This window comes from Pan paniscus, chromosome 16, assembly GCF_029289425.2.
Source record: "Pan paniscus chromosome 16, NHGRI_mPanPan1-v2.0_pri, whole genome shotgun sequence".
Classification (NCBI taxonomy): Eukaryota; Metazoa; Chordata; class Mammalia; order Primates; family Hominidae; genus Pan; species Pan paniscus.
Window position 1 is genome coordinate 49467890 of NC_073265.2, and position 26105 is coordinate 49493994.

The 26105-nt window shown below is 38.2% G+C and overlaps 1 long non-coding RNA gene across 1 annotated transcript in view; it reads right to left on the reverse strand.

Moving 5' to 3' along the window:
- The window catches only part of LOC117976036 (uncharacterized), a 149410-nt gene extending 123942 nt beyond the window's left edge, over positions 1-25468 (reverse strand). Inside the window, exon 1 of the long non-coding RNA XR_004666529.3 lies at positions 25193-25468. This is a non-coding gene — a long non-coding RNA (uncharacterized LOC117976036). The remainder of the gene's footprint in view (positions 1-25192) is intronic.
- Between the last annotated feature and the right edge of the window lie 637 nt (positions 25469-26105).

The following is a 26105-nucleotide window of genomic DNA, read 5'->3' on the forward strand; positions in this document are numbered from 1 at the left end:
TTGGCCAAGTGATGAATGATGACTTAGAGGTTATGTGATTCCAGTCCTTCCATCTTGAGTCCTAAGAGTATTCAGGTTGATGGAAGACTGACCACAGGTAAAAAGTAAACACTCCCTATGGTCATGTCACATAGTCCCAGACCATACAGCACATTATATTTTAAGTTGTTTATATAGCAAAACTAGATTGCCAGTGGAAATGACAAATCTCTTAGCTTTCTTGCTTCTAGGGGCAATCTATGAAAAGGCAGAAATTTGCTCCCAAGTTTTATCAAGACTAGTTTTGTTTTGTTTTGTTTTTAATTGCAAACCAACCTGAATCCAGTTCCCAAAAGGGAGGCATAATCAAGAACTACAGCCATCTGTACTAGCTGTCTTAGGAAAGCAGTAGCAATAACACCTAGAGTAGGCGCCACTTGGAACTCATGCAGTAGAAAACTGTGAGCAATGTGCACTTTAATCAGATGTTCAACCTTGCCCAGCTCTCTCCTCTGATAATCAGTTGATACTGTCCTAAAATGCAAATACCTAATAGCATAGTCTACATGGTTTCATCTGGGTCACACCTATGTGGCCATTTTGTACTGAAATCCATAGAAATTTGTGGCAGCTATATCATACCCCAACCCCAAACCAGAAGAGAATATTTAAGCGTTTAAACAAGTCTGAACTATATTGACCAGGAGGGACAAACTGTTCACTGCAGGACTTTCCCACCTGAATTCTTCCTCCTTCTCTTCCTCTCATCCTCCCTTCCATCCTGCCTTTATTTATCAAATAAATAGGCTCAACACTTTGAATGTTTTCTATTGAGATGAATACAGTTTTTAAAATTAATTCAGCAGCACATTTGTTTATATGTAAAAATCTTTACATTCTAGACTTACCACAAAATCCCCTTCCAGATGTCTATCCCTAATTAGTCAGGATGTGTTTCAAAAAGGTAACTTTATTGGAATATTAATTCAGTTCAATTTTAAAACTTTTATTGAGCATGAAACATATGCCAGACACTATTCCAGGCACTGGTGACTTCAAAAAAGAGACATAAACCCATCCTCATGAATTGTCCAGTTTAGTAGGTACCTCATAAACCCTAACTGAGTAAAATACCCTAACTTTAAAAAGACGATATACTTTGATTAACATTTTGAATGTTTACTTAGATTTTAATACATAAGTCCAGTGGGTTCTCCTTTTTAAACTTCATCTTCTTTCTGATTACCCTGAAATGCCTGTTGCTCTCTAATGACGAGTTAATAGAATTCCTACTTTCAGGAATATCTGTATAGTTCATACACTCCTTTTCTACACACACACACACACAGAGAGAGAGAGAGAGAGAGAACATGTTCCTTTAAAGGGACTAATATGTTTAAGAAATTATATGGTATGATAGGGCATTTCAGGAGATAACTAGAAAGCTAATTTTTAAAATAACATATCAAACAGAAATTGCAAAACCAAAAACATAACTGAAATTTAAAATTCAATGAATTAAGAGCAGATTAGACATAGCTAAAGAGAATATTAGAAAACTAGAAACTTGTCTTTAAAAATATATACCCCATCTAAAGTACAGATTAACAAACAAAGATGGAAAATACAAAAAAAAAATGTGTAAGAATTTTGTGGATAGAAGTGTAGAACTATTAAAAGACAGAAAATAAAATCTAAATGAGTAAAAAGCTGTGTAATGATTTGTATATATGATGTATAATGATTATGGAGGGAAAAGTCAATATCATAAATATGTCACTTATCACTCAAGTTTATCTCTAAATACAGTAAAATGTCAAAGCTCCCAATAGGGATGTGGGTGGGTGTGTAATTTGACAAGCTGTCTCTAAAATCCATATGGAAGTAGAAGACTATGAAATAGCTGAAACAGTTTTAAAGAATAAGGACAAGGGGAACTCAGATTACCAGCTTGAAAGACTTTTATTATAAATTAAGGCTTTAAAGACTTAATATAAGTTAAGACTTCAAAGACTTATAAATCCACAGGAATTAAAAAGCATGCTATGGCTCAGGAATAAAGAGATCAGCAAAACAGAATAGCTAGCCAGAAATTGAGTACACCCTCCACCTCCCCACCCAAGTACATGGGAGCTTGGAGGCATAACCAGGCAATGAGGGAAAGGAAGTCATCAAATAGTATGAGGACAACCAGCTGTCTACATGGAAAAAGTAGTATTTATTTATACCGTAATTTAATAGTGTATATAAAATTGATTTTAAGAACATTAAAGACTAAATGTGAAAAAATAAAATTTTAAAACATTTAGTAAAAACACATAAGACAGAATATTTTTAGGACCTAATGGTATAGAAAGAATTTTCAAAGACACAAAATAACTAATTATATTGGAAGAGATTAATAAATTCTAGTACATTAAACTTAAATCTTTTAACAAAAAATCACAAACAAAATTTAAAGGGAAAACCGCAAACCAGAAGAAAAATCTTGCAATGCATAGAACTGATTAAGAAATACCCATAATATATAAAGAACTTCTACAAATCAACAAGAAAAAGACAAACAATGTAAAAGAAAAATAAGCCAAGTCTATGAACAAGTAATTCACAAAAGAGAAACCTCAAATAGCCAAAAACATAGGAAAAGATGTTCAACTTCAGTAAAAATGAGGGAAATGCAAATTAAAACAATGAGATATCATTTCATACCATCAGAATGTCAAAAACTCTAAAAGCCTGACAATACAAATGTAGAGAATGACACAAGATGACAGGAACTCTCATTCATTGTGAGTAGAAGCATAAAGATGTACAATTCTGGAGACTAATTTGTCAACATCTAATAAAGTTTAATATGTGCATATTTTATAAACCAATGATGTCATTCCTTGGTAAATAAGGAAACAAACCCTCACACAGGTTTATTATGTTCCAAGCCCTGTTCTAAATATTTTATATATTAACTCATTTAATCCTTACAACAATTCCATGAGCAAGGTACTCACAGCACAGAGAGGTTAAGTGATTTAAGGCCACATAACTAGTTAATGGCACAGCTAACAAGGAAACCCAGCAAACTGACGCCAGAATTCATATTCTTAATTCTTATAATATGTGACCTCTCTAGACTTCTTCGTACATATGTGCAAAAGGGGACATGTACTAAGATATTTACTCAGTAAATTATTTGTAGTGGTAAAACACTGGAAATGACCTAAAGGCCATCAAGAGGAAAATGAAAATGAAATGTGGTATCTTCATTAAATGAAATAGTGCATAATATTAAAATGAATAAACTAGACTTAACCTGTATCAATAAAGATGAATCTGAAAAGCTCAATGTTGAGAAATAAAAGAAAGTTGCAGAAACATAAGTACAGTATCTAGAATTTGTCAACATCCTATTGGAGCCAGAATTGCTCTCATCTAATCAAACATAAGCTTCAGGCCCCCTTTCAAGACCCTGGGAGGGGCTCTGGCAACATGTTCACATGGCCGTATGTTTTGTAATTTTTATAAGTAAAATATTTTAGCCACACTTGGTTAAGACAATTGTCGCTTCTCACACCAACTTCAACAATTTCCTGTCCCTTCATATCATGTAGCATTGGAGTGACCAAGGGCATTTTTTGGATCTGATTGAGGAGAAGTTAATTATGGACACATTTAGTTTAGGTTTTGTGGGACACATCCATGTGCTTTATAACCCATCTAATGCAAGAATTGCCCCCAGAAATATTCCTGCTACCTATCAAAGGTGCATTCCCTAAGGCGTGATCAAGACATAAATGTGTTCTACAGCACCAAGAACCAGAAGTGTGGAGACAATCCAAAAGAGGCCATATTTGAAATGGATGGAATCAGAAGCTGGTCTTTGAAAAACTCAGTCATCAGACACGTAAAATTTCAAACGGGAGATTCGGTTTTCACTGATGCCAATTGAAAACAAATCTCTCTTGTTAGGAATGGACTCATAATATAGCATATACAATTATAAACACACTGCTTTTATTTTGTTTTGGGGAAAACTTTCCAAAATAGAATTTCTCATTATTCCTATGTTTATAGGGCAAAAATTCATAGCAGCACTACAAAACAAATGAGTATTTCTGTGTACAGACTCATCCTTTACAAATTTCTACTATTAAGAACAACAACAACAAAAAAGCCTGATGCTGCATTGTACACCTATAATCCCAGCTACTCAGGAGGCTGAGGCAGGAGGAATGCTTGAGCTCAGGAGTTTGAGGTCAGCTTGGGCAACATAGTAAGACCACATTTCAAAAATAAAATAAAAGAATATGAACATTCGATCAACAATGCTAAAGGGAAAAAATTATCTTTGTATTTATATTGTTGTTACTTAGGTAATGATATTTGTCTAAACATTCAGGAAACAACATCTATTTAGAAAACAAATTAAGAAAACTATACAGAAAATATTAAATCATTTCACATAAAGCATGCAGCCAAAAACCTGGAGAAAAAATTTAACAGGGGTATGTCAAATAGTTAATTAACACAAATACTATTATTTTTCCAAATTTTTGTGATATTTGTCAGTTTTTACAATTTGTAATTTATTTTTCTTATTATTTCTCATATTTTTCACCTTAAAATATTGCCAAAATTTTGTAAGTTTCTGTGTGTAAAACTGAAATCTGCCCAAATCACAATATATTATTTCCTTTTAACTTATAAACAGTAAAAGGTGAAAACACACGTGGGAAGAACATGCAGCAACTTTGGGATCCTGTTTACCTTAGGACTGGAAAGCGGGGCCTGAGTGATGGGCACTGGCATCCCCCACTGTGTTCAGTGCATTTTACATACTCTGTAATTGCAGTCCCTGAAATCTGGTGTGGATAAGCATCAAGCTAAATCTGAGATATGGTCTCATTCATGGAATTGTTTTGTTAAGTGACTAGGTGGGATGAGATTTGCCTCATTCTATAAAACTGGATATCTGACCTCTATTTTTACAAAATAGATGCAGTTAAATTAAGTGAAATCATAGTAAGAGAGATTTGTACACATTATAAAATAGTGTATAATGTCAGATAGTTTGCAAAATGGCAATCTATATTATATGCAAGTATTACTAATGTCAATATTATCTGACATTTACTGATTGCTCAATATATGTCAGGTACAGTTCTATGTGCCTTATCTATGTTTATCTCATTTAATAATCCCAATAAGACTGAGACAGATATTACTATTTTATTTATCAGATCAAATATGTAACTTCTGATGGAAATGAAAAGTATATTTGATAAACTACAGAATGTTTACCTATATTAATTAATACCTATAAAATATTTAAATAGTAAGACAGTTGCCTTTCTCAATTCATTCAAAAGCTATTAGTCCAGGTATATGATGTAATGTTAAGAGTTGGGGAATGGTCAGTCAAGAATGCTACGAACAATTATTGAATCCATTTTTAGTTTTTCAGTAGTTATTGAATGATACATATCGAATACATGTCGTGAAAGATCTCAGTTTGAATTTTAAGGAATAATATGATGTAATGTATATAGGCTTTCAGTTTCTCACTCACATTTTAATTCAGATTCCACACTATTTCTTCTAAAATCAAAACTCAGCAAATTCAGATTACTCTCCCATCAAACTCAGAAATTCTGTTTTGGTATTTATCTGTGGACTCTTAAAATGCCACAACTTATAAAAGGAATTTGCAGCATTATGGAATCAAGAGTTCCATTAAATATCACGCATTCAACAACTATATTTGCATGAAGTAGAACCCATGTACCACAAACGGGATGGGAGAGGGGAAAAATCCCCTGCCCTCGCCGAGTTCGCAGATCCCATCTGAACCAATCAATAACATTATCAATTGTAGACAGAGGCACTTACAGAGAATTCTAAAATAAAACCACATGTGCAGATACATAGATGGGGGCCTGAGGACACAAAAACTGAAAGGAAAAAAGAAACCCAGCAGACCGGATTTTTCGTAAATCTCACTGCTTCACTCCTAAATGGATCCAAAGTCCAATAGCTTCATTACAATGGCCTGACTCAGGAGCAGGAGCTTTGAAACATCGCATCATGGTCGCAAATGGAGGGGTGAAGGGAATCTTTGGTGAAGCTAATGAAAAAAAAAAAAGTTGGACAGAACATTTCCTGCTGGAACGTGTTGAGAGTGTGTGGTGTTTCAACCATGGGCTCCTGATGATGGAACTTTAGTTGCTGAACATGAAGATAATTTCAGCACCCTACAATTATGTGCCTAATTAAAATTAAGAAATTAGAACACAGTTAAAAGGAATAATATTTTGCTCACAGCTAATTTCATTAAAGTATTAATGAACAGGACTCTTTTTATGGCCAGAGGGCAACCACTTTCTACAGAGTACTTCCATGCTAGCTAATTTATTCATGCATGAAAAACAATCCAATGAGAAATGAGGGAGCTAAGAACTGCTGGTCCTAATTAAAATATTTAAAACACCATGTCTATTTTCTTCCATCTAGCCAAATACCTAAGCCTGAGCCAGCATGGTGCCAATTAACATGGAAAAAGCAAACACAAACACCCACGGTTTCTGATTAAAGTGCACATTATTGTACCATGCAATATATTGTTCGGCACATATATGTAAATGTTTAATTAACCCATGTCTAAATCTCAGCAACATTCAGAAATCGATACTTTAATCCCTAAACAAGTGGCAATCTGTGTAGGGAGACGCTGACTTATTTATCACTGTGTTTTATTCAAACCTCATTTGTAGCAGTCGTGTGCTGGCTATGCTAAAGCGTTTCTTAAGGGAAACGGGAGGGAGGAGATTCTTTGCTTGGCAGACTTCTTTTCAGATGGCAGCGAGATTGTTAGTCGCCAAAGACTCGTGAAAGGAACTAGGCTAGCCTCAGGTGATATGAAATTTTTCATTAATAATGCAGGAGGAAGTCTGGATCTAAACCCATTTGTCAGCCTGGATAGCAATAACAATAACAACGCCTGCACATGTACACGCACACGCACGCGCGCACACACACACACACACACACACAGACACCCCTCTTCTCTTTGTTAACTAAAGACCTATCTGTTGGAACAAACTCCAAGACATCCCTACCACGGCAGCACGTTGGAGAAAAATGTCTAAAACCCAGAAGTCGAAGATTTGAAAATCTTACAAGTAACCATCAGAATTTTATCATCATGTTAAAAGCAACCATAAAAGGAGAGTTAACATTTTAGCAGCTGCCAGAGTTAACAAGCACTTTCAGTTCAGTTATTTCTACTTCACAATCCTGGGAGGCAGGCTGAGCAAGGGACACCAAAGCTGAGGGCAGTAAAACGATTTGGGGAAGCCACACACGGCACACGCCAGAGCCAGAACTTGAACCCACATCTGTGAATTCTATAATCATTCCACTCCACACCACATTGATTAAAACGGCTCTTAATTTTTTATGTAGAAGAGACCAAATCTTCAGAAACCCAATTACTACCTATTTAGTTATGAAAAGTCATTTATTGTTTGCTTTTTAGCATTTCTTAGGAGGTAGGGAAGGTGAGGATATATTAAACACAGTTTCTTCTTTCTGAGGTTTCTCATTGTTTTTAGCAACTAAAACCATGGGATTTTAGACTAAGATCTTAGACATCATTTGCCCAGAGCATTTCAAACTGTTTGTGGCAGCAGAATCCCCTTTTTTCCCCAAATACAATCTTTGTATATACAACCAATATATTGACACAGATAAAAGCAGACCCTTCTGATGGAGGGGGCTGAGGCACTGCCACAGAACCCGTTTTCTGAAAACCACTGTGTTCATCAAAGCATTTATTAAACAGCTGGAGGAACTGAGGTCCAGAGAGGTGAGGACACAAGGGAAGTACTCATGCAACATAATAGCAGACCTGGAATACACCTACAGTAACCTTGACCCTCTGCCCCGTGCTCTTTCCACAGCATCATGGTCCCTAATGAAATCAACCTAGACTATGATGCAGTTAAAGAGCCAAATAGAGGTGAGAGTGTTTGTGCAAAATTACCAGCAACAATACAGCAATGTATAGTCATAAGGCAGGACAGCCTAGTGTACAAAGCAAGAGGTGAGATTCAGAGGCAAGAGACTTAAGAAAAAGATTTGTCTCTGACCTACAGGCTCTTCATTTCCATTCCCTGGGGCCCAGATTCCTCATTCGAAAATGGTGTTGATATCTCACAGAATTGTATTAAGAACCAAACAAGAATCAAGGAATGTGCCCTTTCAAAAGTATTTTATCACACTGCATTGCAATTGCTTGTCTGTTTCTGTCACTGGACTCTCAGCATTATTCCGAGATAATGTCAATGTTTTACTATCTATTCATCCTCAGTCTAGAGTTGCTGCTCAAATAGCATTGGATGATGTTGAACTCATAATTATAATGACTAACATATATTGTGCATTTATTTACTGTATGTTAAATATAATGCTAAGCATGTGACATTGATCATATATTTCATCTTGACACCCTCATAAGACATACTGTCACTGTCCCCATTGCACAACTGAGAAACAGAGACACAGAAAAGTGACTTACCTGCCCAGTGTTCCAGAACTATTATAATAAGCTGTGGAGCAAAAAACCCACAATGAGATGGTCAAACTTCAGAGCCTAAGCTCTTAGTCACTGTGTTATACAAAAGCAGCAAAATAAGGTAATAAACCAAAAGTTATCAGCTAGGGCATGAGGCAAATGTCTTAGGTGGGAAAGCATGTGAAACACACTGGGCATCCACTGAGAAACATGAAATGCAAATTCCAAGAAGAGTTTTGTTCTCGATGACTGTTCTAACAAGCAGAAATTAGGGAGAATAAGAGAACATTTCTAACCTCTAAGAATGATATTGGGAAAGAGATATTTCCACTGTTAAACTCTCAGACAACGGTCTGATTCAATGTGTCTAAAAGAGAAAGACTCTCAAATACGCTATCCTTGTGATCAACAGCCTCATCGTTCTCATTTATAAATATACATACACACCCCCAAAAAATCATGCTGTACCGTGAAGTAGATGTTTATGGTCACAGTGCAGGTTGATGAGAGTCAACAGAAAGATGGCACTGGTCCTCTCATATGTAACCATGGAATTATGGCTTACAAATGTAAGCAGACTCAGCAAGTGTTCATGGAAACTCATTAATGATGTAGCCATAGTTGCTCATGAAGGAAAGTTGTGCACACCTGAGACACATCCCAGACATTTTCAGGTGTAATCATAATTAGCATAATGGTCAAAAATTGAATAATGGGCCTGAACGGATCACTGGTCTAACCCTATGTAATAGTCTTCATGAGATCTTGACATTAATTGGTAATTAGTAACTACAGTCGTGTATGTAAATTCTCTCTTTGATGATGAGATGGGTTGCATTTCCTGGGTTCCTAATTTTCAGCTGGCATTGACTAAATCCTTGCTGATTATAGCTTTCCAATTATTGAGAAGACTTCAAGGAGACAGCTCATATTCCATCATTTTACACCTTACAGCCTATCAGCATTCTACTAAATTTCTCAGTTCTTTGGAATCTGAAGTAATCTAATTAAATATATTTTCTTATAACATACCAACATGTAAGTTAATATTTCAAACATTTGATATTTTCTCCAAAACAGCCAGTATGAGATAACTAGATTTTTCAAAAGGTTTGTTTGTTTTTAATTCTCTTCCCATAAGCAAGTTTGGTTTTTGAAATTTTCCCTTTCAAGAAAGAAAAAATAAGCAACAAAGCAGATCACGAAAATAGAGCCTACATTTTTATGCATCTTTAGCCAGATAAACATTAGTCCTTCCCCAGAACTGGCACAGCTATTCTGAAGAATGTAAACTTGCTGTTTTCTCAATATGCAGATAGCCTGTTGTCATAGATCCTCATAGTAATGAACAACTTCTCAATATTTAATAAGCCTGGCATTCCTGTCCCCAGGCGGAAAGCACAGACAGTTGGTAGCCAGCTACTAACTGACCATTAAAATACAGAATCTGTCTTTAAAATGTGCTTCACAAACAGGTTCCATCACCTGCAGTGGAGAGCAAGTGCTGTCCTCTGCAGTGAGGTGGCCTATTCTGCCTGGAAGAAAAGTGGCAGGAGCAAGCCAAGTTAGCCTGCTCAGTATTCAAACAGGGGCCAGGAAGAACAGAATCTTGTTTACAAAGTGGAGGAAAGCCCATCCACAGCCCTTCTCTTCACAGTGTTGTTAGCTCCAAGAACTGCCAAGCAAGTAGAAATTAGGAAAGCTCACCATGATAGTTTTGTCAATGTACAACAACAAAACCATTCTGGAACTCTGCTTTTTTTTTTTTTTTTTTTTCATTCTTTCCATGCTTGCTTATACACAGGAGCATTTTCTGCTGTCTCTGGTGTGCTGTGTGAGTATATATTGCAACAATAATGCTCACTAATTGGACCAAGATGCCATTGATTCCAAACAATATTTGAGTATTTCAGCATTGCCTTTTTTAAAATCCAAGGAACAAAAACTAATGTTAATATGATTATATGGAAATTAAGGAAATCATTAATACAATTAGATCATTTTCTGAATAATAGAAAAGCTAACATAATGAGTTCTCTTTGCTCTTATTGACCATTAAGAGAAGATGCTTGGCTGTAACTATAATTTCAGGTTAACACAAATATTCCCATGATCACATTAAGTACAGAGCTTAAAAATTCTTGAGTAGGCCTACCACAACTCTTGTTACCAACACACTTCATAAGACATGATCGTCTTTTCTTCTCTTTCGTCAACAGTGATAGGAATTACTGTGGCTTTTTTGGCCCATTTTCCACAGGGAAAAAAGGGAATTTTCTTTCTTAACCATTTCAGGGGAATGGTTGCATGCGTAATGATGCAGGGAAAATAAGAAAGGTGTGGACGGTGGGTGGTTGACTTTCTAGCTGATGACTGGCTCTCATCACCATCTTCCAACAGTGTGTAACCCAAATCCATGCCTCAATAATGCTAAAAATAACAACTTCGTGGCCCTTTTGGACACTTTCCAGGAGCATTCATTCTGTAAGCGTTGACAGTCATATACTGCCAAGCAGCAGAAGAAGCAAACCTGCTCTGTGTTGCTGCATGAGGAGACAATACTAGGATAAGGGGTAAAAAATACAATGGAGCAGATTTAGAGCCTTCATGAGAACTTTCTAGCAGAATTGTTAAGTAATATAATGAATAGGGTAACTTTCATGATAGAGGCACTCAAAGGCTGAAAGACTACCTATTATAGATGCTACTAACAATATTTTTAAATTAGCGTATTTTTCTCAAAAGTTTATGTAAAATCCCAGAATATAACACAAATAAAAATAGCACTGCTCTAGTTCAAGCGGAAGACAGAAGACCTGTGACCTGCAACTCCATTCACTCACATTGTTTTATCCTCCAAGGCTCCTCAGGCAATTCTAGAGGACTCCAGGGAACACAGTTTAAAAACCACTGCTGGCCGGGCACAGTGGCTCACATCTGTAATCACAACACTTTGGGAGGCTGAGGCGGGCAGATCGCTTGAGGTCAGGAATTCGAGACCAGTCTGCCCATGGCGAAACCCCACTCTACTAAAAATACAAACATTAGCTGGGTGTGGTGGTGTGCACCTGTAATCCCAGCTACTCGGGAGGCTAAGGCAGGAGAATCACTTGAACTCAGGAGGCAGAGGTTGCAGTGAGCCGAGATCATGCCACTGCATTCCAGCCTGGGTGACAGAATGAGACTGTCTCAAAACAACAACAACAAAACACTGCTGTAGAAAATATTCCTAAATGACATGGGAGATCATACTAAGCAATTCTCAAGCTTTTCTACACTGGGAAACACATGGCAAGTGTTACCATAATTACTATATAATTACCATATACAATTTGATCTAATGTTCATACCCAGATTCAAATATCTCCAAAAAGTTAGTGAGGAAGTGAAGCACCACAAAAATTCTCAGGCTCTCCAAGTGTTGAAAGTACACACAGGTTTTGGCTATTGTGAATGCTGCTGCAGTAAACAATGGGGGTGCAGATAGATCTTCGAGCTCTTGAAGAGAAATATATATCCAAAAGAAGTGGTATTGCTGGATCATATGGTAGCTCTATTTTTAGTTTGGTGAGGAGCATCATACTGTTTTCCATATAAGGCTGTACTAATTTATATTCCCACCAATAGTGTATAAGAGTTCCAATAATAACTATTCTAACAATATTAGGTAACACTGTGGTTTTGATCTGCATTTTCCTGATGATTAGGGATGTTGAGCAACTTTTCATATACCTGGTGGCCATTTTTATGTCTTTGTTGGAGAAATGTCTATTCAAGTTCTTTGCTCATTTTTTAATCAGGTTGTTTTGATTTTTCTTTTTTGCTATTGAGTTATACAAGATCCTTATATATTTTGGATATTAGCCTCTTATCAGATAGATGGTTTTCAAATATTTTTTCCTATTCTGTAGGTTACTGATTTGTCTTTTTGATTGTTTCCTTTGCTATGCAAAACTATTCAGTTAGTATAGCCCCACTTGTCTATATTGAGGTTTGCTTTCTATTCTTTTGGTGTCAAATCCAAGAAATCATTGCCAAGATCAATGTCAAGAAGCTTTTCCTCTTTGTTTTTTTAAGGGGTTTTACCATTTCATGTCTTATGATTAAGTCTTTAATCCATTTTGAGCTGATTTTTGACTATGGTATAAGATATGAAAACAAAGAAAATTTCCATTGACAGATGAATAAAAATGTGATATAGACATACAATGAAATATTATTCACCTTTTTTTATAAAGAAGAAAATTCTACCATTTGTAACAACATAGATGAACTTAAAGAACATTATGCTAAGTGAAAAGCCAGACACAAAAGGACAAATACTGCATGATTCCACTTATATGAGGTATCTAAAATAGCAAGACTCACAGAAGCAGAGAATAGAATGGTGGTTGAAAGGGGCTGGGGAAAGGGGGGAATGAGGAATTGTTGTTCAGCGGGTATAAAGTTTCAGGTATGCAAGATGAATAAGTTCTATAGATCTCCTCTATAACATAGTACCTGTAGTTCACAACATGTTGCATACTTAAAAATGTGATAAAAGAACAGATCTCAGATCTCATATTAAGTGTTCTTACCACAAAAGATACTCTCAAAAAGAATACAAGGACATTTTTGTACGTAACGAATATAGTATCTTGGTTGTGGTGATGGTATCATGGCTGTATGTATATATCTAAACTCATCAAAATGTACACATTAATTATGTGCAATTTTTTTTTAGATAGACTAGCTCTGTCACCCAGTTTGGAGTGTAGTGGCATGATCTTGGCTCACTGTAACCTCCACCTCCCAGGTTCAAGAGATTCTCCTGCCTCAGCCTCTTCAGTAGCTGGGATTACAGGTGGCTACCATTACACTGGGCTATTTTTATATTTTTAGTAGAGATGGGGTTTCAGCCATGTTGGCCAGGCTAGTCTTGAACTCCTGACCTCAAATGATCTGCCTGACTCGGCCTCCCAAATTGCCAGGATTATAGGCATGAGCCACTGTGCCCGGCCCGATATGTGCAATTTTTGTGTATTAGTTATACCTCAATATAGGTTTTTAAAAGTTTAAAAAATAATACTTGTACATCTTGGGTAACTAACTATAATTCAGCATACCACATTCCCTCAAGAAACCTTCCAGAATACAAGAGAGTTAGAAAGACATTTTACCTATATAGCCTTGAATCTGCTTGAATTCATAAAAGCAACAATTTTTTTTAAAAAAATTCTCAACTCTGAGTGCCTTATCAATAATGGTAAGTTCTTCATGACATACCTCACAACTGACCACAAAACATCAGGGGGTTGTAACCCTGGGCTTAAGAATCTGGATGACCGGATGAAGTGACACCCACACCCAAACCAATGCACTGGAACTGCTTCTGCATTCTAGCTAACACTGAAGTCAGGTAGACATTGTAACGTAATTATATAACCATTCCGAAGTAACCAAACGCTTAGAATTTTATGTATGAAAGCAAATTGGTCAATTTCTCTCTATTCAGCCGGAGGTTTGGCATCATAGAAAAACTACCCTGATGAAATTTTACTGCTCCTGGTAATTTTTTCAAAGTACTCAACATCACCATGATCAGCAGCTTAGACCTATCTATGTAGCAGAGTTTAAAACACTGGTGTCTCTTTTAAATAAATAACTTTTTTGAGTATTGATGATGGGCCAAGCATGGTTCCGAATGTTTTACACGTGTTTCATAAGAATCTCATGATATAGGTATTATGGCTATGCCTTCCCCTTTTTTCACTGTGTAAACTGAGGCTTAAGAGGAGCTAAGTAGCTTACCAAGCTCCACACAATAGCTACGTTGTGGAGCGGGGATTTGAACCAAGGCAAATCTGACCCCAAAGCTCACAAGCTTAACCTTTACACCCTGCAAGAAGCCAGCAAAGTCCTACTATCCAGAAAGAAGCCTAAGAGTTTGATCACCAAAGACCTGATTCTCCAATTATTATATGAGCTTCTCATCTCTGCTCCATATCGTCCATGAGCCAAGAAGAAAAAAATAAGATGAAATAAGGGACAGAGTTGAGGAATTGGAGCAAAGGGTATGGCTAAGCTACTTCCACTGCAAAAGACAAGATATGCCAAGAATTCAGATTAGTTCATGAAAAGTCAAAACATGATTTTTTTTTTTTTTGAGAAGATGAAGATGAACTGTGTTGGCTAGCCACGAGGCTGAAGAATAATTAGAAACACCCCTCCATAGCTCATTGATGAGTCCAGGGGGCGCTGGCTCCATGCTAGACTCAACACAGCGCCAGGAGTCTCTTAGTGAGCCAGCCCCAAGCTGACACACAGAAGGCCTGTTGCTCCCAGCAAAGACTGTTGTCAGCAATGTGAAAACCACAGCAGTGACATCATTGACCAAGGATCCAGAGAATTCTTTAGAATTCCAAAAGCCCCACTATAAAGACACGTGCACACGTATGTTTATTGCAGCAGTATTTACAATAGCAAAGACTTGGAACCAACCCAAATGCCCATCAATGACAGCCTGGATAAAGAAATGTGGCACATATATACCATGGAATACTATGCAGCCATAAAAAGAATGAGTTCATGTCCTGTGCAGGAACATGAAGCTAGAAGCCATCATTCTCAGCAGACTAACACAGGAAAAGAAAACCAAACACCTCATGTTCTCACTGGTAAGTGGGAGTTGAATAGTGAGAACACATGGACATAGGGAGGGGAACAGCAAACACCGGGGCCTGTTGGGGGTGGAGGGCAAGGGGAGGGAGAGCATTAAGACAAATACCTAATGTACGTGGGGCTTAAAACCTAGATGACGGGTTGATAGGTGCAATAAACCACCATGGCACATGTACACCTATGCAACAAACCTGCAGGTTCTGCACATGTATCCTAGAACTTAAAGTAAAATTAAAAGAAAAAAGAATTCCAAAAGCTCCTAGCCATGGTAGATTTTAATCTTTACAACCAGCTGTGAAGCACACGTTATCACCTGTGGCACAGAGGAGGAAACTGAGATGCAGAGAAGCCAAGTGACTACTCAAAGCTTCCCAGCTGATTGGGGCAGAGTTGAGACCCAGGTCTTCTGATGCCCAGGCACCCTCCTCCCCTTGGCACAGACATAACTCATTCACTAGACTGACCATAGAGCCTGAGGGTTAGAGTGAGCAGGCTCCGATCTGAGCTCATGTCCTGGCTCCACTATTGACTGGTTTCCAGATGACTCTTGGCAAGTTACTTACCCTTTTTAAGCCTCTGTTTTCCAAGCTGTAAAATGGGAATCCAAACAGCATATGCCTCACAGGGCTTTTATGGTAATTAACTGAAATGAGATGAGTTAATGTATAGAAAGAATAATAGCAAGCATTCACAAATGGTAGTTTTTATTATTAATCATTCACTCACTGAACAAACTTTGATTAGATGGTTATTCCGTGCCAGGCCTGTGGGCCTGGACCTGATGATATTAACAAACCCTGCCCTGAGGTTACTCAAAGTCCTTCTTGGGTGACCAATAGAAAGAGACTTATAAGGCAAGGGGGGGAAGTATAATGATATGGTAAGTTAAGATGCAGGATAGTATAACAGGCACATAGAATGGCTTTCTCTAGAGCAGCAGTCCCAACCTTTTTGGCACTGGGGACTGGTTTCATGGAAGACAATTTTCCCATGGACCTGGGGGTTTGGGGATGGTTTCGGGATGATTCAAGCACATTACATTTATTGTGCACTTTATTTCTATTATTACATTGTAATATGTAATGAAATAATTATAAAACTCGCCATAATGTAGAATCAGTGGGAGCCCTGAGCTTGTTTTCCTCAACTAGATGGTCCCATCAGGGGGTGATGGGAGACGATGATAGATCATCAGGCACTAGATTCTCATAAGGAACACACAACCTAGATCCTTCACATGCGCAGTTCATGATAGGGTTCACACTCCTGTGAGAATCTGATGCTTCCACTGATCTGACAGGAGGCGGAGCTAAGGTGGTCATGCTCACTCACCTCCTGCTGTGCAGCCCAGTTCCTAACAGGCCACGGACTGGTACTGGTCTGTGGCCTGGGGGTTGGGGACCCCTGCTCTAGAGCAGCAGATGCTCTAAGAGAGTTTGTAAAATAAAATCTTTTAGTAACAAAGAAGATACTACAAATGTAAACATTGTTCCAAATTCAGTTTCAATGTCACAAAACTTTAAAAACAAAACAAAACAAAAAACCCTGAGATTTAGAGATGAAGACCCTTCATAGAAATCTCAATTCCATAAACTACCAACTACATGACTTTGAATTAAATAACCTAACTTCTCTGGACCTCAATGTACTCATCTCTAAAACTGGGATACAATAGTAACACACCTCATGGGCTTGTCAGGAAGATGAAATGATGTAACATATGTGAAAGAGCTTTGTAAATGAGGAGAAGTTTCATTAGAATTATTACTGATTACAGGGAAAGAGGAGAAGGATGAAGAAACAGAGGAAAAGGAATAGAGAAGGAGGAAGGAGAAAAAGGAGGAAGTGCCCAGCATCTGCTGAGGGGACTGGGCAGCCATGCGGGCAGAAGTTCTTTCTCCCACAGTCTCAGGTGTACACAAGGAGGATGTTTCTAGCTAAATAAGGCAGACAAGGATTTTGCCAAAATTTTATATCTACCCGATTAGCCCCCTCCCATGTGGTCAGCTTGCTCCTGATTCTCAGGCTCTATGGCTTTTCTGAGACTTGGGCGTCTTAACTTGGGGAAACCACACTACCTGCCTGTGAGCGTGGAACTAGAGACTGCAATCTGCCAGGGCTGCCGTCTGCCTCCAGCTTGGAGTCTTTGTGTCCCCTGTGGTTCACTCCCTAGTTGCAGAGGATGCCACTACAAGACTTGGGGTCATGGGTGGGCAATCCATCCCAGCTATGTGCAGAAATGTTTCCCTTTACCACAATCTCTCAGAGGCCCAGTCAATACTGAACTGGGCCTCCAGGGGGGAATCTGAGTTTGCCAGCGGACAAGGACAGTGCATTGCATCTGCAGGGTGCTCGGCATGGAGAAAGATGCAGTGCCATAACAGAGCCTGTGGGGGGCGGGTGGGAGAGTAACAAGCAAGGCACAGGGTGTGCAGAGGAGGTGGAGGTGGAAAATGAAGGGCCACAGGTGTCAACCAGGGAACTTCTAGTGTTTATCACGGAGAGTGTGGGAGACCCACGGGGGTGTAAACAGAGGAGGCATGTGGTCCGTCTAAAGAGGCCACCCTGGCCATAGAGTAGTAGAGAACAGACCAGAAACTGGGGGCATGCATGGCAGAGAGGTCATTATCTAAAAGGCTCATATGGAGGGCATAGACTCCACCCCAGTGTGCCTGACGAGAAAGGCGGATTCAAGAGCTACTTAAAGGCAAAATCAACAAGACTCGAAAACTGGTTTGACACAGGGGAGTGAAACAAAGAGCGAAAGCAACAATGAGTCTACTGTGGGTAGCTGGATTAATGAACTATGGTTTTACTAAACATTAGTCCATTTCAGTAAAAATAATATCTCCTTAGATTGAAAATGAGGCTTATTTTTATTATATAAATCTCATTTTATATGCATATGAATTTGGTCTAGCTCGTGGGTTAGGTAATACCTCTTAGTAGATGATGGTCAAGGCTCAGAGAGACTAATGCCTGCCTAAGTTCACATAGACAGCTACAACAAAGAAGAGTCACTGTTCGCCCATTAACCCAGGCTTGACAAATAGGTCCCAAATTGTATGCCAACTCTGATGAATTGGTAATAACTACTGAAGCACAAAGTTTAGACTCTGGTATTGAGTCTGGCCTTGGAAAGCTAGGAACTGTAACAAATTGGCAATGCCTGCCCTGACACCTGGAAAGAAGAATGGCAAGACGACAGCTTTTTGCCAGCCCTGCACCAGAAACAGTGACTCATTAGAAACTGATAGAACAAGATGACAGAGTTGATTTGATCCAGCATATGGCTCCTAAAAATATCATTGGATCAAACTTTGTGTCAATTAATAAAATAAATAGCAGAAGACTGTGAAGTGACCAAAACATGCCTAAGTGCCCTTGACCTCAGGTCTTCATTTCACTACTTCCAAATGGGAGGTTCCATTTCTTCCAGATGACTAGAATCTTGTTGCAGTTCTTCAGGTGTCAAAGTGCCCCACACACCACACCTTCCCTGAATTTTTGAGCAATGCAACATTATATTTTTGCCCCATTGGAAACCCTTTTCCTGGAAAGCAGAAAAGAAGAGAAGAAAGAACAGGACTGGGTTTGAGAACTTCAATTCTTTATCTATAAAAGAGAGATTAATACCCCAATCTCAGTTGTCATGTAGCAGGCATTCTATAAATACTTTAATTTTTTTGTTTTTATTATTTTTATTTATACAATAAACTGAAGAGTCAAAGGGTGGGGATATTTTAGACAAGATTTGGACAGGATCTTAAAGTCCTGCCTCTTCCTGCCTCTAATGACAAGTATTTCCAAAATCTGATTTCTGCATGGTTTATTTAAGACAAAAAGAATCCACACCTATTTTTACTGCTATTTAATGTTCAAAGTCAAAGATAAAAATAAAAATTGTTCCTAAGTCCAACTGTCATACCCTAAGGCAACTCAATCAACTTAACAAAATCGATGATAAAAGTTCTAAGCTGAAATTCCATGAGTCTATGAGTTGGAATTTTTGTTCTCTCAAAGAAGCAAATCCTTCTCTTGAGCAACGTGCAGAAGTAGGAGACTGAGTCTAACAGTGGTTTAGAGTGCATACTTTGGAATCAAACAGACCTGAGTTTGAATTCCAGCTCTGCCATTTACTAGCTATGTGGACTTGAGAAAGATACTCAATTGCTCCCAGCCTCAGCTGTGTGTAAATTGAGCACACTAATATCTACTTCAGAGGGTTTGATCAAACTAAAATGAAATAATGTGTGTAAAACCCTTAGCAAAGTGCCTGGCACATAGTAAATGTATTTCTTATTATGTAGATAGATTACAAGTTGCACTTCTTATTATGTAGACAAAGCAATATGAAAATAACATTGAAATGTTTGAACACATTGTCTATATGGTCTTGCCTCCCCAAAGCAGTTGCCTAATTATAACAGTCTGTCTTCCCAGGGTGGAGAATATCAACTATAGACTTCTCGGGAATAAATTCCATCGAGCCAATCTATATATTTGATAATATATATAATAAACCTTAAAGTGATGGGCAGAAATTTGGACTGTGTTGGTGCAAACATCTTGGTATCATGTAATTATCATTAAGGGTGCTTCATAATTGTTTTAAAAATTGTTTTACAGGACCAACATTTTCTGTGTAACACAGTAAATTTAAGTTCTCATTTGACACTGAAAAACCCACTCAGTCACAGGGTTAAGAAACTAATAAAATTACTATTTTTCAAGTCCTTAGTACATATTTAGCATGATTCTAGGCATGGCACGGGCAGAAGAAAAGTATAAAATATGGCTTCTACATATAACTTACGGTTTTACTAAGGAGATGATTGGGTAAAGACAGTCCATTCAAATGCCATAATCAACAGTGCATAGTCAAGGGCCAGCCACCAAGAAGCTGGGAGAGAGAACATTGAGCTAATATTTGGAATAAACCAGGTTTGCCAGTCAATTATCAGAAGTACCTGGTTGGTAAGGAGTCCTGCAGAGAAGAGAAGTTGTTTTCTGACAGCATTAAGCAGTTGATCATGCCTAAAGACAACATTATCAATGTCCACTAGGCTCTTTATCTTTACTGGCGCCATTTTTACAGACATTTTTTTATGGGAGGAAATATTTATTCTCATATAGAACCCCATTATAAAATCTTTCAGAAACCCCTTTCCTCCCACTATTGCAGTCACCACACAAAAAAAGAAAAAAATTGCAGATCTGGGATTCTTTTAAATTAATGTTGATTTCTACTGCTCAGTAGTACCATATGTGGAATTCTTGTTACAACTTGCACCAACTTTTTCTTGAGAGTCTATTGCTCAACTCCTAAGTAGGCAGCGTTTTCCCTTACCCCACCTCCATTCAGCTCTCACAAAATCCATTAGACAACTTTCTGCCTCAGAACAAAAGGGCTTCCAGGATGTTTCACACGCTCTTCTTTGTGGGTTTGAAATTACACACAGCAGTGCCAAAGGTAAGGCATTTCTAGAGGTTTTTTTTTTTTTTTTAACCTTTTCTATTTTTTTATTACAGTTCTGGGTGTTTTGTTGTTTTTGTTTTTCTCTTTTTTTTCCCCCCAACTCCCTCTGCCTCTTGTGGTATATATTTGTGGCCTACAGCAATTACTTTAGACTTTTTAGACATGTCCGGATAGAGATAGATGACACAAGTGATCTACTTATCTTCCTTTCCCATCACCAATAAAAGTGACAGCCCGCCTAATTAGGCCTAATAAAGCAGCCGCAGAAAGAGTGGCGCAGCAGCGATCTAAAGCGAGATGGCATTGACCCGAAGATACAGGTGCTGCCTTAAGGCGTTGCTGCTATTACTCTCTCTCCAATACATTACATCTCTGCTCATGCCATATTCAAATGCAAGTAGCATGTTTTTCTCCTCAATTCTTAGATCAAGAACAAAAAAAAAATCCCATCTAATCAAAAAAGGCACTGACAATTTTTCAGCCCCACATTAAAAGCAAAGAGTCATTCAGAACAGTGCACTCCATATTCTATTTTATAATATCACTTTAAGCTATTGCTTTGAATCTCAGACATTTCTTTGTTAAGAAGGAAAATCAAAAATTCATCAGAAGAAGTTCTTTCTTCCCCCCTCTCTTTTTTTTTTCTTCCAGGGCTAGCATGGGGTTTGGAGCTGGAACCAACATTTGTAGAAGTTAGGGGTCCTTAAGCAATTATTAGCGATGAGAGCTTGACACGCTTGAGAGTTGTCAACAACTGACTTTAAACAAAGTGGAAGGAAAGAGAAATAAATGGTGCTCTCAGCAAAATTAATATACAGGCCTGCAAATTAATGATGTCGTGTATTTTTTAAACAAGGGGAAAAAATCTGAACTTTGCATGAAACAGCATTTTAAGTACATCTTTGCAAAAATTATCAGATTGTCAAAGGGCATGAAAGTGAATTGAGTCTGCAACTATTCATAATATTTCCACATATGCTAAATACAAAATTTATCTTACTTTATTCACCTGTTCTGTAGCAATTATTTAAAGCTATTAGAAAGGGGGACACAGCATTTATTATAAGAAACATAACCTTCCCAGCCTTGCCTGCATACACACACAGACACACACACACACACACACACACACACACACACACACAAATATGCATTCTTCTCTTCTTACTACTGGCTAAATTCTACTTAGCCCTGTGCATCCTATCTCACATTTTTTAAACTTATTTCTGCAAATAATCCCTCCATTCACATTGTTTTAATTGCTGCCTGTATCCAAAGAAGTTTCTAAGATATTACTTCTAACCCTCTTCTTCTGTGTCCAAAATGAAGCCCATTATCTTCTTCTTACCCTTGCCCAATCTGGGCCATCTTAAAACATTCCTCCTCTGCAATGTTCCCCTATGACCAAGAGTAGTTACAGTTCCCTTGCTGAGAACCATTAATCCATCTCAACTTCCTCTCTCTCTCTGCTGGTCTTTCCAGAATGAGAATGATTTGCATAATAGTCATAGCTATCATCTATGGAAGACCTCCCTGGTGTTACACATGATAACATGTATGTCGCGTACAGTAGTTAAGTGCCCTAACAATATTGAATAGGCCATTTTTTGGTCCACATGTTTTAACCAGTAAGGGAACTTTAAGAAGTAATTTGCGCAAGGCTACATAGCCAGTAAGTGGCAGAATTGGAATTTGTGCTTGCTGGCTATTCTAACAAATCTGTAAATAATAAAAATTTTTAAAAGAGCAGGGCTTTGGAATTAGTGAACAAGTTGTCTCATTTCATCATGTGCATCCTCACAATTATAATTATGTCCCCTAACCACTTCTCCTTGAATAATGGAATAAGTCATTCGCTGAGTTTTCCCTCTCTGGTACCCACCCTAATCCATTATGTCAGAAGACCAATCCCCATTTCCTTCCACACAAAATTTCCAGCTCTGCCCTCTATCATCTAGGTCATACTGGGAGACTTACCTACCTTGCCTGAGTCACAGTTTCCTCTTACTGCCACTTACTGTCTGACTTCACCTTTATGAGTCTCAGGGTTGCCCTTGGAAAAATGGAGGTGATAATGATACCTGCCTCTTAAAAGGCTATTGAGAAGATTTAGTGAGATAATGTTTCTGAAATTCATAGCAGTGCCTGTCACATAGTAAGTGTTCAACAATATAAACTACTGTTATTAACAGCTGAATAACAGTTCAAGATAAAGGAGCCAGCACGCAATGGGGATGGACTTCAGTTTCACATAAAACAGAAATGGCAACAACATTGGGATTAATCAATCTTATTGCTTTATTTGTGCCATCTTATGTAAGACCGATAGGAGAATTTCTATTCCTTATCGTGAGAGCTGGTTTATCTCACATTCTAACAGTAGGAAATTCTATCTACGATATTTCCGAATTTACCAGAATTCGTATCCATAATGATAGCTTCGTGCCTTAGAAAATTCTGATGTGCCTGATTCTGAACAGAATTTCCTACAGTATATCTTGATGTAATCTTATTATTATTTGTGAATTGGCCATACATTTTGGTATAAAAATAATGAGAACCCCATTCCCTGATCATTCACCATAACTCAGTTCACCACCTTATGGAGCTAACACAAGACCAAATGGTTTAAACTTTCAGCGTTAGTTGATAACTATTCTAATATGAATTGGTTCATCAGCTCTCATTTCTTTCTACTAAAAGATCCTGAGGAAGACGGAAAGCCAAGATTGGGTATATAGAATACAATAAAACTTTGTTTTACTTGGGATGATGATGTTGTTTCAGGTGGTCCATTCCCAAAATATATTCATTCATAAACCCCAGATTAGACATTGGTGGCCACTCAGTCCTTCTTAATAGCAATGAATGGAAATGGGTTTTACCAAAAGATTTCAACATTTTCTTGCTTCCACATAAAGACCTTTTGATGTATTTTCTAACATTTCACAACTAGATTAAAACATAACAAGTAAGGTGTCTGTTGTCCCTCCTAAGTCCTTCTCCATTAAGAAACAATATATATATATAAAAAAGAAATGTCAGGCTACACAACAAAGGGACCCTTTACATGAATGCACAAAGCTGTGCATGTTCTCTCATACACTCATGGTAGCTAATGCTCTGCACACAAGGGGGCTCTGTAAAAGTGATCCAGTGGGCCAGGCATGGTAGCTCATGCCTGTAATCCCAGCAGTTCGGGAGGCCGAGGTAGGAGGATCACCTGAGATCAGAAGTTTGAGACCAGCCTGGCCAACATGGCAATTACCCCGTTGCTACTAAAAATACAAAAATTAGCCTGGTGTGGTGGCACATGCCTGTAATCCCAGCTACTCAGGAAGCCGAGGCAGGAGAGAATTGCTTGAACCTGGGAAGCAGAAGTTGCAGTAAGCCAAGATTGTGCCACTGCACTCCAACCTGGGCAACAGAGTGAGACTCTGTTTCAAAAAAAAAAAACAAAAAGTGGTCAAATGACAAAAATAGTAGATTGTATAACAAAAGCAGCACACACTAAAATGATAATTCTCATATTCACAAAAGCAGAGGCAGGCCTTCTCTTGTGACTATTAGAAGTCCTGTATGGATAAATGCTAGGTCAATATCAGAACTGTTTTCCCATCTGTTTTGCCACCCACTCCCTGCTATTGGTTTAGCATGTTTTCAATACCTCAGTGACTCAAAGGTCCAATGTTTCCTTCCCAGGTATATTTCCAGCCTCCATAGTAAAGTTTTTAAGCTCACATGTCTCATGAGGAGTTTAATAAATTCATTGTTTTGTTTAGTCTGATTATCTTAGCCAGAAGCAACTAGGGAGCTGTATTAGTATTTGGTTTATTTCAAAATTAGTGGGCATGCTTTGCATTTTGAAAATCCCTATGTGATAATTCTTAGGAAGAGCCCTTCTGGCCACTCAGAGGCTTATCTGCAAATGGGTAGGTGTCCTCCTATACCCTTGGCTACTAGAGCAATGGCCTGACCCACAGTTATGTTAAATACATGACCAATCTTTTTGAAGGACTGTGTACAGTAAATAGTACTGCCTTTCTTTTCTCCATAATTCACTGGCATCTGTTGTAATTGGCAACTGGCTTTTGCATTTCCCCCCCTTGGCTTTCTGCTGTCTTTTGAATACACCTATTTAAGTAACTGATCAGCAAACTAAATGCAAAGAAATACTCTTGCTCAAAACACTTATGGACATGGCTGACTCAGCATGGCTCAGTATTAACTGGTAATAAACTAAAGCTCTTAACCCTCAACAAAATTAAATACAGTTAATGTGCTTTTCTCTATAGGCCTGTATCTGTCCTTCCAAGGAAGGAACACCTACACCTACACACACACACACACACACACACACACACACACACACAGAGAGAGAGAGAGAGAGCAATTATATTTTTCATCTTCCCTTTTCAAAGAGAAAAATTACATTTATCATCATCCCTTTTCAGTTAAAGAGAAATAATAAAAGCTATTACATGAAAACAAAACAAAAACAACCTCACCTGTAAAGCGGCACAAGATATTCCATAGTAAGGCTGAGTCTTTCCCAATGATGAAGGCCATGTGTTCAGAAATCCCAAGTTCCACAGCTATCAGTGAGCTCCAGAGCAAAATCAGAAATAGGCAGTCGTGGGGTTTAATCACAAAATCATCAAGCGATTTCACATTGAGAACATCTCACATATCACAAAAGCAGGTTCCATCCAGCCTGTCATGCCTCCCTCCTTCCAACACTGACATCACTTCTTGCCAGAGGGGAAAAAAATTGCTTTTTAAATATTGACTTTCTCAGTCACTGCCAAGGCCAACCAGTCAGCCGTGAACCACATTTGTTGCTGCCATCTTATACAGATCTTGAGCACTGCTGCTTGCCAAGAAGCATCTCCAGGGCAATGGCAAAGCCGCAATAACTATCCCGAGCTGAGATTCCAGCCATTGAGCCAGGAATGCAGGGGATAATTCCCGTACTTCAGATTAGGAGTCAGCATTCAACCTCCTAGTGACACCCCTAATGGCCCTCAACACTCTGCATTCTGGGTCCTTACTTTTCACTGCAAGTCTCCTGATCCAACCTTCCTATGGAGCTAGTAATAATCACTAGCATTTATTTAACAGTTACTACAGTATGTGCCAGGCACTGTTCTAACTTATTTTAAATTTATTACTACTACCACCACTACTAATAGTAATAGCTAACACTTGTAGAGCATGTAGTATTTGTCAGGCACTGTTTCAAGAATTTTACATATTCAATCCTCACAACACACCTAGGAGATAGGTACCATTATTATACTTGTTTTATAGAAGAGGAAACTGCAGCAGAGCGCTTACCTGAGGATACATCTAGTATGTGGAGGAGCTGAACTTCCAACACAAGCTGCCCGACTCTAGAGCCTGCTGTCTACACATCCTCTC